Here is a 13,354-nt window from a genome sequence, read left to right on the forward strand (position 1 = left end):
TTATAAGGGCCCTGTCACTTAGCAATTACAAGTTTCAGTCTTCAGTGATGAATTTAAAGCACTGCTACATGAGATCCAACAGCAAATCTATGTGTCCACTCCTCCCTGAGCACATTGGTTAAACCACTTAGGATAATATAGACCAGATGTACCAGAAGATTTTTTTATTTTATTTTAAAAACAAAAGTAAACTTATTTATTTTACATGGTTTAAATCAGGAGCTGAGGAAAGGGGGGGGGGGGGGAGCAAAGCAGGAGCTGATGACTCTGAACAGCATGGAAACTAAGTAAATTACCACCTTTTCCTGGTAATCTCAAGATAACACTCCCCACCTTCACAGTACAGACAAATTCCTTTCAAATAGGACTAAAAGGAGATGCGCAACCTCTGGTTGCAGGGCTTGGCAACTGCAAGTAAAATATTACAGGGGAGGACTCTACAGTGGGGCAGGACAAAAGAGATGGCTGGAAACATAGGAGTGTTAATAAGGTTGATAAGAGAAACAGTTTATAGTTAAATGTCTTTATAATTTCAGTATAAAATGCCAAATTTAATGTATACAGTTTTAGTTTCCTCCTCTAAGATTCTAAAAATCAACAAGCAATTGTAACATGTCATAAATGCTAATAAAAATATTCTAAAAGAGGATATTATTTTTGAAGATCAGTCACACAGTTTTTATACACTTCAGGTTAGATTCTTGCATCCAGGCTTTTCAAAGGATAAGAAAAAAAAATTATTTTCTTCTTGTCCAAAAACACCCCATAAAATATAGCCTCTGTGTAAATAAAAGGTAACCTCACCAAGTTTATAATATAAACCAGCATGAAAGCAAATGTAAAAAAGCAAGCTCAATTTTATTCTTAAGCACATCATATCTATTACAATTATCTCCTTTGATTTAATTGGAATTTTATCATTTTCACTGAAATAAGAACACTGAAGATCATGGCTAATTATCTTTTCATTTTCTGTATTTTTATGGTGATGTCTTATAAACCCAAAATCAATGTCTGCAAACCTGGAAAAGAGTAGAAGTGTTCATTCTCCTTCCAGGCAAGATAATCCCGAGTCAGTAGAAATGCATGGAAAGTTACAGTAGGTTATAATGACTCTGTGAAGGGGTTACTTGAGCTCATTTCTAATATAGAAAATGATCATTTTTTCACATCACTGGCAAATTAAATGAGTTCAAACAAACCTCTCATATCCTGGGGCAATGCAAATTTGCAAGAAAAAAAAAATAGCAGTCAGTCTTAGAAATCCAAAGTAGGAGATCAAAGGAAAATATATAACAATACCACAATGCAAATCAGGTTTTGCCTGGAAAATAAAAAGCTCTGCAAAAATGTCCACAACAGCAGAATTCCTAGAGCTCAGAGTTCTATAAAGCCAGTTAGCAGGGTTTGACTCATCTTCAATAACGGAAGCCTGACCCTTAGGAAGATATTGCTGCAGTTGGAGAGGTAGTCCCCGCTCCACAAAGTTCAAAGCTTTGGAAATGTTTAATTTCTGCTAAATATTGTATCTGAAATGGTTTTGTTCATTTTGCAGTTATTATATCCTACCTGCCCTGCACAACACACAATTTCCATTAAAACAAGAAGCCTAAGGAGCAGTAGAATTTTTCAGTCTGAGAATAAAGACCTGGGTCCAAAAGCTTACAAGGAACCATAGTGCAGTATCCACCTATTTTAGGCTCTCTCTCCAACAAGTAGGTATCATCCATCTTAATAATGCTTCTAATTTAGTAGAGCAAGGTATCAGGGGAAAGTGGATCAAATATTGCAGTGAAACTCTGAGGCAGAAATTACAGTTGTTGAAGGCTCCAGTTATTTATGTTTGTTCCCTCCTGTAAAATTACCCATGGACTTCCAATTTATCAGGGTAATATGCTATCACTATGCCATTCACTAGTTATTGTTTGCTCTCCCTTCCAGATATTTTATGTAGATAAGCCATTTGTAATGCTGAACTTTGATAGCATTGGATCCCACAGGCATCTGCGTGTATGCCCATATGGGATCTAGGAGGCTCAACTTAGAGTTTGGTGTGCATTGATGTTGTCAGAATGCACAGCCGCTTCGATTAAGCCACGGGTCTCATTGTTAGTCCAAGGGGAGAGGCAGAGGTTGCCTGGAGTTAGGCAAGTGCAAGGAGAAAAGGAGGCTTCCAAAGAGGCTTCCCTACAAAATACAGGGCCCTACAGAATCTCTCTGGAGAAGGTGAAGTAGGAAAAACACAATATATAGGGGACAGTACAAGGCGGAGGGGGGAGAAAATAAAAATGAAGTTGTATCTCTACACAGCAAGGTAGGCAAAGTAGGCATAGCTCTCTAATTGAACAATTTTAAGGGAGCGGTTTGCATCAGAGAAGTTTCCAGATTTTTCAGACCTACATTTCTGTGTAATTTGCAGGTACAAAGCATACAGATTTGCACATACTTCATCGTACATATGAATTACACTTCCAAGCCCGCTATTTCCAGAAAATTAGCATGAATACACAGGTGTACCCATAGGCCCAGCTCCAGCTAATCCCTGAACTATTCTTGGCACATCACCAAGCAGCAGCAACTATAATGAATGGCAAGAGCAAAGAAATGATAGCCTTATCTTTCTGGCAAGAGCTCTGAAAGCTCCGCAAGAAACTCATCATCACTAATGCAAACCCAAGAAAGGAGCGAAATATGCTTTCACTAAGCAGCATTCTCACTGGGGCCTCCATTTAGGGTAACATTCACAGGAGCTTAGAAAACTTTCTATAATAAATCAGTCAGTGAAGATTCATGCAGGACAAACACATCAAAGCAAACAGGGAAGCAAACAGCCATTTTAATTACACTAGTTCATGACTTTTTATTATTTTTTAATTTTTTCCTGTTAATTGTTTATTAATTAGGTTTGTGAAGATAAAACAGTTTTGGGGACTGTTAGTTGAGAATACCAGATATCTTTAACCGATTTAAAATGTTTATAAATTTAAAGCTTGGGTAGTTACCAGTTTCATACACAAAGAAAAAGGACCTAAACTCAAATGCAATATCAAAAAATAAAAATTCAACAATACAAAGAAGCAATGAGATTACTTGAAACCTCTTCTTAAACATCCCTGCAGTCCTTGCCATCAGGAAGTACAAGAAGTGCAGCTGTGGTCAGCCCTGCAGCAAGAAGTTTAAGACTTCAAAGCTAATTTTTCAAAGGCTTCTCACTTCATTGTTGGCAACAGTGTTTTGGTTTCAATTCCAGAGGTCCTTATAACTAAAAATACTGAGATATGGGTACATATATGGGTGTCCTGGAATGCAGACTAACATCAAGTGAGAGACTTTTTTTTTTTTTTTTTTAAAACACAGAAACCATCAACAAGCAAACCACATTATCATTTGGGGTGATGGGCAGGTCAGGGCCATAAGATAGAGTGAGGAAAGACAATAGCAGAGAGTACTGTAAAACCACCATTTAAATCAGAAATGTCTTTATAGGGCTAAAACATAACACACCTCTTACAAAACTTCCATTCTAAAACCTCCTTCTTTATATGTTCTCCCTCCCATCACCTCTCCCCCAGCTTCAGTTTGTGCCCCATACATTGCTGAGGGGCTGTATTTCGTCTTATTACGCTGCTGCTGCAGCCCTCCTTACTGTGCCAAAACCGTTCAGAGTGCACCAAGTCAGCACTGCAGGCTCTGACTCCTGCCTTCCCCATTCTCCCCCAAGGGAAATCATTCCTAAGAGCAACCTCCATTACCTGAGGATCAAGATAGGTGGTAATTACCTTCGTTGCGATTTCCACCCCCACTTGCACTGCTACGGATAAAGTTTTCAGACACGACAAGTACCTGCAAGGTCTCGCAGTTTGTCACAATGCCTGACAGGCTAAATTAACAGCAGTGGTGGGAAAAATATGCTGACATGCATACGCAGCACTAAAATAGGGCAACTTCAAATCAGCTCTAAGCTTCAAAATTAGAAAGCCTGATGAGTGAAACCAGTATATTAATACCCATTATTAGGAAAAAGTGCGGATCTAGTGGTTTTTAGAAATAGAGCTCTGACTGTGAACACAAGCGTATGCACTACTTGCACAATATATAGGCTACACCTACCTGGTAAATGGTCATGCTCAGCATGTTCAGGAACGGTCCCAAACACTGGGAGCACACCTGTACAGCTGCTGGAAAATGAGGTCCGAGTTTCATCACATGGACATATAATATGAGCCTGTCACAGACTCAGGTCTGTCCCACAATATTCTTCTCGGTAAGGAAAGAACAGTGAAACTTTCCATTCTTGCACCTTCTTGTGTTATACCAATTTTGAGGCTTCCAAAAAATGAGGAATAACCCAGACTTCAGCCCAAAGTGCTGACAGAAATAATCCTTAAATGATTCAGTAGTCTGGATTTGATTTCTTTTTAATTTACACTTTATTTTCTCTTGGTAGCTTGTTCAGTAGATACTGAAAACATGGAAATACTAAAGGATCTCTGCATTTCTAACTGCATTGGCATTCAATTCTGTCTATGATCTGATCCTCTCTTGTTGCTGCTATAGCCTGGACATCTTCTAGCTTGGCAGCTTTCCCTACATGTCAGAACACTGCTGCTGACCACAAATCTTTTCCATCATGCAATACAAACATCAGACTTTTTTAATCTCTCTATTGCTGCCTTTTTGCCTGATGCATGAGGTCAGCTTCCCCTCACTGCTTGGAGTATAATAGATAATAATCTCGTTTCTTTATCACAAGTGTAATTTCACAATACAAGTGTAAACTTTTCACAGTCCTATCGTCTTACTCCTTAGTCCCTTCCTGGTCTGACTGCTGCATCTGCTATCAAGCTGCTGTCATATACCTGGAATCTTCATCTATCAAGTCCAACCACCCTCACAGCCCTTTCAAGTATCATCTTAAAGATTCTAGACTAAGCAACACCTCTTCTCTTTCACATTCATCAACAGTCCTGGTGTCCTGTATTATTTGTCTGCCTATTGTATCGAAATCTCAATCTTTCTCAAGGAAGACACAAGTCTTGTGCATGACCCAAGGACCTTACAGGCAACTGAAGCGGTCCCCAAAGACAAGTTTGTTTGTTTTAAACAATACTATAGTAAATGAATTAGTTTGGGCCTGGAATATCATTATGTTTGGTTTTTTACATGGACCAGACCTTACAAAGGTAAAGAATAAGAAGCGGGGAACCTGGCTGAGAGAAGTTGCTTTAGTGATATTTTGTGGGAGACAGTTAAAATTAGCACATTTCACAACTTCTGAGCAATCCTACTACTGTATGTAGATTAACGCCCTTTTTGGGGAAAAGTAAAGGACACTAAGGAAGGACAAACTGACAAAAACATTTTGAGATTATCAAGCCGCCTGTGGATGCAAATCCCAAGAAATCTGAAGAATCAAACATCTAGATTTAACTTATCAAGTAGTTACAGACAAAGTGAAATGCTTTGACACCCTGAGAGTAGCTCTTGTGGGTATTTGAACACCTCAGAACTGCCTTTCTGAAATTCTCAGCCTCAGTGAGCAGACAAGCTTGCCAAGAGCTCACTACAATATTTGGAGAAGGTAACAGTCTCCCTGCTGGTGCCTAGGTGCAGGTTTTCCCTAATTCTAGTTTTGGAAGACACTTTCTCTAGAATTGCTACAATTTATTCTTGATGCTACAATGGATGTGGTTTTTACTCTAAATATCATTGTTGGCACTGTCACAGTTTAACCCCAGCTGGCAACTAAGCACCACAGAGCCACTCACTCGCTCCCTGCCAGGTGGGACGGGGGAGAGAATCAGAAGTGTAGAAGTGAGAAAACTCATAGGCGGAGATAAAGGCAGTTTAATAGGTAAAGCAAAAGCCGCGCATACAAGCAAGGCAAAACAAGGAATTCATTCACGTCTTCCCATCGGCAGGCAGGTGTTCAGCCATCTCCAGGAAAGCAGGGCTCCATCACGCGGAACGGTTACTTGGGAAGACAAACGCCATCACTCCGAACGTCCCCCCCTTCCTCCTTCTTCCCCCAGCTTTATCTACTGAGCACAATGTCATATGGTCTGGGATATCCCTGTGGTCAGTTGGGGTCAGGTGGGTCCCAGCTGTGTCCCCTCCCAACTTCTTGTGCTCCCCCAGCCTCCTCCCTGGTGGGGTGGGGTGAAAAGCAGAAAAGGCCTTGGCTCTGTGTAGGGACTGCTCAGCAATACAAGGATATTTTCCTTATTAACAACACTGTTTCCAGCACAAATCCAAAACATAACCCCACACTAGCTATGATGAAGAAAATTAACTCTATCCCAGCCCAAACCAGCACAGGTACCTAGATCTCAACATAAAAAAAAAGAGATTAAAAGAATATGAAATTCACAACTAACAAAACTGAAAGAGACACTTGCCGATTCCTTCATCAACACCAGCACCTTCATTGCCTGAAACAGCACTTACAGTTGATTGCTCCTTCATGCACCCTTTACACACACAGGCACGTGCCTTGCCTTTGGTGTTACACATTAATCACTTTCACAGCATAAGTTGCTATTGCACCGCAACCTCCTGAGCTGCATGATAGAAGGAAATACAAGAAAAAGGAGCTTGAGAGGGAGCAGATCAGACCAGAGCTCAACATCTATCTGAAAATTCAGTTTTCTACTCAGATTTGCCCAACTGCATGCTTTCAGCTATAGAAATCACAGATGTTATTACAGGCTAAGTTTCTTGCAATATCTCAAATACAGTACGAGTTTTGAGAGCTTGCCTAGGAAAAACAGCAACTCAAAAAAATACTTCAAATCACCAGGTTATACCTGGAGCTACCTGGTTGCAAAGCGGGCTTTACCTCTAAGACACAGGACAACTGGGTGCAACTAATTATTTATGTTGTGGAACGCAGTCAGAGAAGTATGGGTTGCAGTAGCTCAAGGGTTAGAAAAAAAGAAAAAAAAACGGGGGGGGCATGCAGCTGCAGCAAAATGGTGCCTTCAACAGGAAGGTGAAGGCTGCAACATATTTGGGAAAATGCCAAATTCTATAATATTGAAAAATTAAAGCCTAAGGATTTTGTCTGTCATATTCAGAGTTATTATTTCAGACTTCCACAAATGCAAAAAGACTTTTTTTTCGGTTCATACCCTATTTATATTTTTTAAAAATCCCAGAAATATCTATACATGTATACATATTTGTGTGCATATAGACATATACTTATTAAATATATGTGAAGATATAGATATGTATATATTTAGTGAAAGTTCCATTTCTTAAATTCAATGAAACCTAAAGCCAGTTTTACAGTTAAGGAACTGCAAAACATACAGGGTCCTGCATATATACACACTAAAGAATTTTTGCTACCTTAAGATATAGCCTGAATTCCTGTACTAAAGAACCAAAAAGTAATTAAACCACAGAGTTCATATTTCATCTGCTTGAACTAAAGACAGGCTTTAAAATGACACAATCCAGGCAAATGGATATTCCCTTCTCCGGATTAATGTAACACTAGCATGTTGTGGGCAATAGTGAGGCAAGACAGTGCCTTAGAGTTGCAAATTTATCTGAAGACAGTCATCTGGCTAATACATTATTCATTTGTTAACTTCACTCAGCATTAGTTCAGTTGTCAAGTGTGGCAAAATTATTTCCTGGCAGGGATGAAGCAAATGGAGTCGAAATAAAAAAAAGAGTTAAAGATTACTGGGGAAGCCCAAACTCACTGGATTGCAAGGTTGAAAAAGGGCGGAAAGATTTAAATAAGAAAGGCTGGTGTACACACCCCCCAAAAGTCCTATTTAAATTCTGAGAGCTTACTGATGTTATTAAAACACTGCAGTATTGAACCTAGCATTGAGGGATATACCACATGCTAAAGCATAGTGGGGTTTTTCTTGGGACTTTTTTTTTCCTGTTTGATTCTGCCAGAATACATACCATGAACAATAGATTGATTCTTATCCATCAGTTGTTGAAAGGCTATCCTCATGGACATACAATCACAGACCAAAGTAACTTGCCTATACTGCCTAGAAAGTATAAAAGGTGATATTTCAAACCAGGTCTTTTTTGTAACTCTACCCTAAAATGTTCTTTTCTTTGTATTATAATCTTTTGGTTTATGCATCACTAACAGTTGAACACAGTGGCCTTACTTAGCTACAGCTTTGTTCTTGCAATTATTATTGTTTAGGTAGAATTCAAATTATCTCCATTAGTATTATCAAGTCAGAAGCTCTTTTTACAAATTAGAAGTTACTTACAGGGCTTAGTTTTATTCGCACCAAAGTAGAGAAAGTGATGGAAACAGAGAAATAAATAGGATATAATTGTCCCACTAGAGAAGTAGCATTATTTATTTAATAATAAATTATAACATTTAAATATAAAATGCTTCATAACACTTCAATAAAACACACTGTAGCAAAATCTGCCACAGATGCATGCACTTCACTGGGTTAAGTCCCAAAACATGTGATTCACACAAATCAAGATATACTAAAAGTATACAAGTGAAAATAAAGAGCACTGTGTAATTGCTTGGTACATCTAACAACTCCAAAATAAGCCTTTACCTAAGAACATGAATGTGTATTAGCACTTAACTCAGAAATAATGGCATGAATCTACAAAAAGGTTTTTTTCCAATTTATTTCACATTCCTCTAACTTAAGCAGGAAAATGACAAATTAGGTGATGATAGCCAGTCAATATCAGGAAGAAAATACTTACAGAACAGCTGGAGATGTCTGCAGACAAAACCCCTTTTTGGTGAACACTTTAGCCTCTTTAATTTTATGATATTTAAATTACCTGAGAAAAGTTGAGTTCTCACTTGCCCTTAAGGGCTACAAACCAGACAGCTAGTTCATCCTTTTCTACTTTTTTCTCCCAGCCCCCTCAGCTGTCTTGAATCACTTCCTTAAGCATAATGCCAGCAGGGGCCATTAGGTCACCTGTGTATCACAGGCCAATAAATTGAACCTAAATGTTCCATAGATTAGCCTGACTTTACTCACCTGAACCCTAATGGGATTTAGTCAAATTAGACATGTATATCACCACTGAGGAACGGGAACCACTAAGTTCTTATACCCAAGACGGCTGTATGACTAGATGCTGGTTAGGTGAGATTTAGAGAGAGAGTCCAGCTGGCAAACCATATCCCACAGTGAAGGGAAAGGTAAATATAGGTAAGGCCCCTACCCATCTCACCTGGAAGCAAAGTCTTTCTGAAGCCTAGATCTTGTGACTGGGTCTTTCAAGTAGATTTTATACACACAAAATAGTCTTGGAGCAATTTTCCCCTCCAGTTGCTCTATCTCTTCTTGAGGGCTGTAGGAAAGCCATAATAAATACAAAAACCTAGAAAGCAAACAAAAAATAATACAACTGCCCAGTAACATTTTAGGGGAAGAAGGAAGAAATTCCTTCCTGACTATGCAGGAAACCTCCTTCAGCTCTAAAGTGTAAGACTAGCCTATAGCTACTGTCTTTATGTGTTATGAACGTACCAAGCATCATCATATGCCATTTTCACTCTCCTCAATACCCAGGAAGAAAGTGGGAGATACTGGTCATTCAAAAAGTCCCAAATTTTCAGGCCAGAAAGGGTTACTGCAGTCTCGTAGGATGACATGCAACGCATACATGCTTACACATAACACACACAGATTTTTCCTTCAGCCAGATTAAAGCTTTGCTTTTTGAAAGTTTGGGAATGAGAGATACAAAAACCCCATGAGTTTCTCAGATTTCATTTTCCCGGGTCAGCCATTCTGGTATTTAAATTGCACTCACAGCTAGAAAGTTGTACCTTATGTCAAGGTTGGATTTTTCTAACTTGAACTTCCAGCACTTACCAGAAAGGCTTTATCATGAATACTTACACACCAGATATGGGAACACGAATGAGTTATCATAGAACAAGGTCAGGTGTTCACTTCTGTATTAATAACTGCTCTTATCCCATGGAAAATGTGAGGCAGCTTACTCTCAGGAGAAGGGCATCAAGTCATCCCTGGCAACACTCTTTCCCTGCGCACACTGTGTTGTCTTCCCATTCACATATCACAGGAAGATCTCAAGAAGTAGCTTGTCCTGTTTTCCATGTGCAAGTTCACAGATAGCCCTGTACCGTTTCCACCTCTAGTTTTACCAGAACTCAAGCTTCTCAAGGTGCCAGGACTCGGAGGTCTGTCTGTGCATCTAATAGGAAACAAGGGGCAAAGCGCTACTCACACTTCTGTTTTCTTTGCCCTTCCTTACTTATGGAACAAGTTGTGACAGCCTATTTCCATCAGATGATCCAAATTCCACTAATTTATAGTACCATATCACATTTCCCTATGTATTCGAGCACCCCAACATCCTCCTGTTGCTCATGTAGGTTTCTAACATCAGCACAGAGGCAATTAAAAATACATTCCTTACATGCATCTTTGTACTAAATTAAATGATATAATGTATGCAAGATTTTCAAGGAGTTGCTATGTCAGGGGTGAGAAGATGTGCTGAGAATTTGAAACTGATGCAAGATATGAAAAAGAAAATTCATGAAGTAGTAAGCACTGGAAGGTCACTTTGACCCAATTTTCCATTTTCTTGCAGGACATCAGACATAGTCAGTGTTTGGGAGTGCAGAGACAGCACTTGTTAATAACTTCATAATTTCTGTAGTCTACAGCTCAATTTTCACAGCTGCATTACAAGTGCAGAAACAAACTGTGATCTCATAAGCTGTTCTAAAGGATATTTTTATGAAAGAATCTTTCATGCTCTTCCCTGCTGCTGAAATTAAACATCCCCTGAAATCCACAGAATGTGCTTGTACAGGTTTCCTCCCAATGTCTATTGCAAACCTCAGTGGTAACTTAATACTTTGCTTCTAGTTCCCAGTTTTCCTAAAAAATTTGGTTTTTAATTATTTTTTTCCATGATGAATACATCAAAAACATCATCATTTCATTGTTTTTAATGAGATACTCTCACAGGCATCACTGCACCACACTTCACAGGTGCTAATCACTTTTAAAAAAAACCTCAGTGCACTGATGTTGTGTATTGTCTTCAACAGATACGGTATCTAAAGCATGACGGCCCAAAGCTCTTCCATACAGTCTCTTGGAGATGGAGATTCCTCTTGTGAAGACTCCTCTCCCTTTTGCACTATACCACAAGTAGCCATACATACAGAATCTTGCATTCAACTGCAAGAATGGCAGGGCTTTAGTTGGATTTCTTCTTTATAACAGCCCCTTTGTTCTGTGGTAAACTTTTACCTAATTGACAGATAGACAAAAATCAAGTCCTCAGCTCCTTTGGAGTTTTCTCTTTCTCTCCTAGAATTTATAAGCATTCAGTCAAAAGATCAAAAAGTCTCCCTAGTTTTGCACGGTTCTTTTGGATTCACCAAAAACAATTATAATCAAAGATGTTCTGTAGTGCCAGGCCTCTTTCTGGCATTTTTTTTTTTTTTTTGAAAGCACAACTCTATAGAAGTCACCCTCCTCAAAACCCTCTCTTGGAGCAGGTAACAGTCTTACCATTCGGGGTCTTGCAAAGATATATGTGTGCATTTCAAACAGGACATGCAAGTAAACTTGTGAAACCCAGACATTTTACAGCTTGCTCTGATTGATACCAAGTATCCAAGTGGGAAATAATGTGGACTAATATGTGGAATATCTCCTCCATCATCCCTTGGAGACAGATCAGTAAGAACAGAATTTCACTGCTTTTTCTCCCCAGACAGGTAGAGGAAATGTGGGGGACAGTTACAAAGCCAAAGCAAAATTTACTGCTGAGCAAAAGAAATAAGGAAGCAAAAACACAGGACAAAGATGAGTTTCAGGCGAGATTTGAAAATAGATGAAAGCAGAAAAATACAACTTTTCACCACTTACATTCATTTAAGAATCCCTGTATTTTATTAGGTACTGAATTAGACAAACCCTGCAGTTAAAAAAACAAGATGTTCTGGTTTAAGTTTTCTGCAGTCGCAGTACAAAGAAAACAGTAAAAAGTGTTTTAGTTGTCTAGTCATTGTAAAAACATACTAATTTTCAGTATCAGCTGATCATAAAATTACGTATCTTCAGTGTCAAGTTCTGCATACTGGGACAGTGGTTAACCCCGCTGAAGTCAACTGCAAAATTCTGCTGAAGTCCTAAGGAAAGAATTGGTGAATCATAAGTCTACACCAAAGTAAACGGACAAACCCCAACACATTCAGTCTGTACTCCGCAGAAGGACCGATTAATTATTCTTTGCTTGTCATATCACACTGCCCTTTTACAGGCATGAAAGCTCCCAGCACCTCTTCCAGAAAGGAAACCCCTGGCAGCTGCTGACTGCTGGTCAAAGGGACTACTAGTGTCACTTGTGGAGTCACCGTGGGGGCTGACTCATCCGCAACTTCTTTTCACATCGCTCATCTGAATTGTCCCTGGGGTACCCGTTTCTGTGGGGCAAGCAAGACCTTCTATCATACTCTTTGGTCCTACTCTATTTAACCATACTTTAGGACTTATTCAGGTAACCCTGTGAATGCATAAATATGGAAAGATTTGGAAAAAGTGAAAATGCTACAAGAGCTACTCAATTAATTTCACCCCCCCCCAATGTTTCCCAGTGAAAGTGCTATAATGAGAGGACTGTAAGAGCAAACAGTTCCTCATTGTTCCCTGCATTATAGAGGCTGAGCGTCCCAGGGCAGAAAGGAAGGGGGAACACTGAACACAAAGGTTCATTTTCTTGTTAAAAATGCCTTCCACGCATAACTACCTTGTGCAGAAGCCTTTCAGTTTTGGGTGTAAAACTCGTAACATTGGCTCAGCAAAACGCACAGCAATTGGACTTCACCCAGCGATTTCCTCCACCGACTCTTTTCCTCACAGAGCCCACCTAAAAGCCGGGTTTTCCAGCCAGCTTCATGCCCCCCTTCCTGCAAAACCCTCCTCCTAGAGTCCACGTTCTTAAGTACGAATTTAAACGCCACGCTCCTCATTTTTAAAGCACTCTCCCCCCGCCCGGCTACATCCAGCTTGCGCCCCGACCCCGCGGCGGGGGGCTGCGGGGAAGGAGCCTCGGCGGGGCCTGGGCCTTTGCAGGAACTTCGAAGAGGCGGCTGCCCACCCGCCTAGCGAACGCGGACCCGGGCTTGGCCCTCTGGGCGCCCGCTGCCCCACCGCCTACCCCGCTTTCCAGCCCCGCTCCCCCTCACCGGCCAACAGCCCAGACCGCAAGCCGCCGCCGAGGCGGCCTGCCTTCCACAAAACGTTTAGGGACGGCCAGCGTGGCAGGAAAATCCACTCCCCCCCCCCCCCCCCCCCCCGCCCGCCCCCCGGGAAAACCCCAACCC

General features: G+C 40.3%; 1 protein-coding gene across 1 annotated transcript in view; it reads left to right on the plus strand.

Annotated features, from left to right (window-relative positions):
• Nucleotides 1-13,354, plus strand: part of RAP1GDS1 (RAP1, GTP-GDP dissociation stimulator 1) — a 133,969-nt gene that overhangs the window by 15,580 nt on the left and 105,035 nt on the right. The window lies entirely within an intron of this gene.

This window comes from Haliaeetus leucocephalus, unplaced genomic scaffold (assembly GCF_000737465.1).
Source record: "Haliaeetus leucocephalus isolate CR32 unplaced genomic scaffold, Haliaeetus_leucocephalus-4.0 Scaffold140, whole genome shotgun sequence".
NCBI classification, from domain to species: Eukaryota; Metazoa; Chordata; class Aves; order Accipitriformes; family Accipitridae; genus Haliaeetus; species Haliaeetus leucocephalus.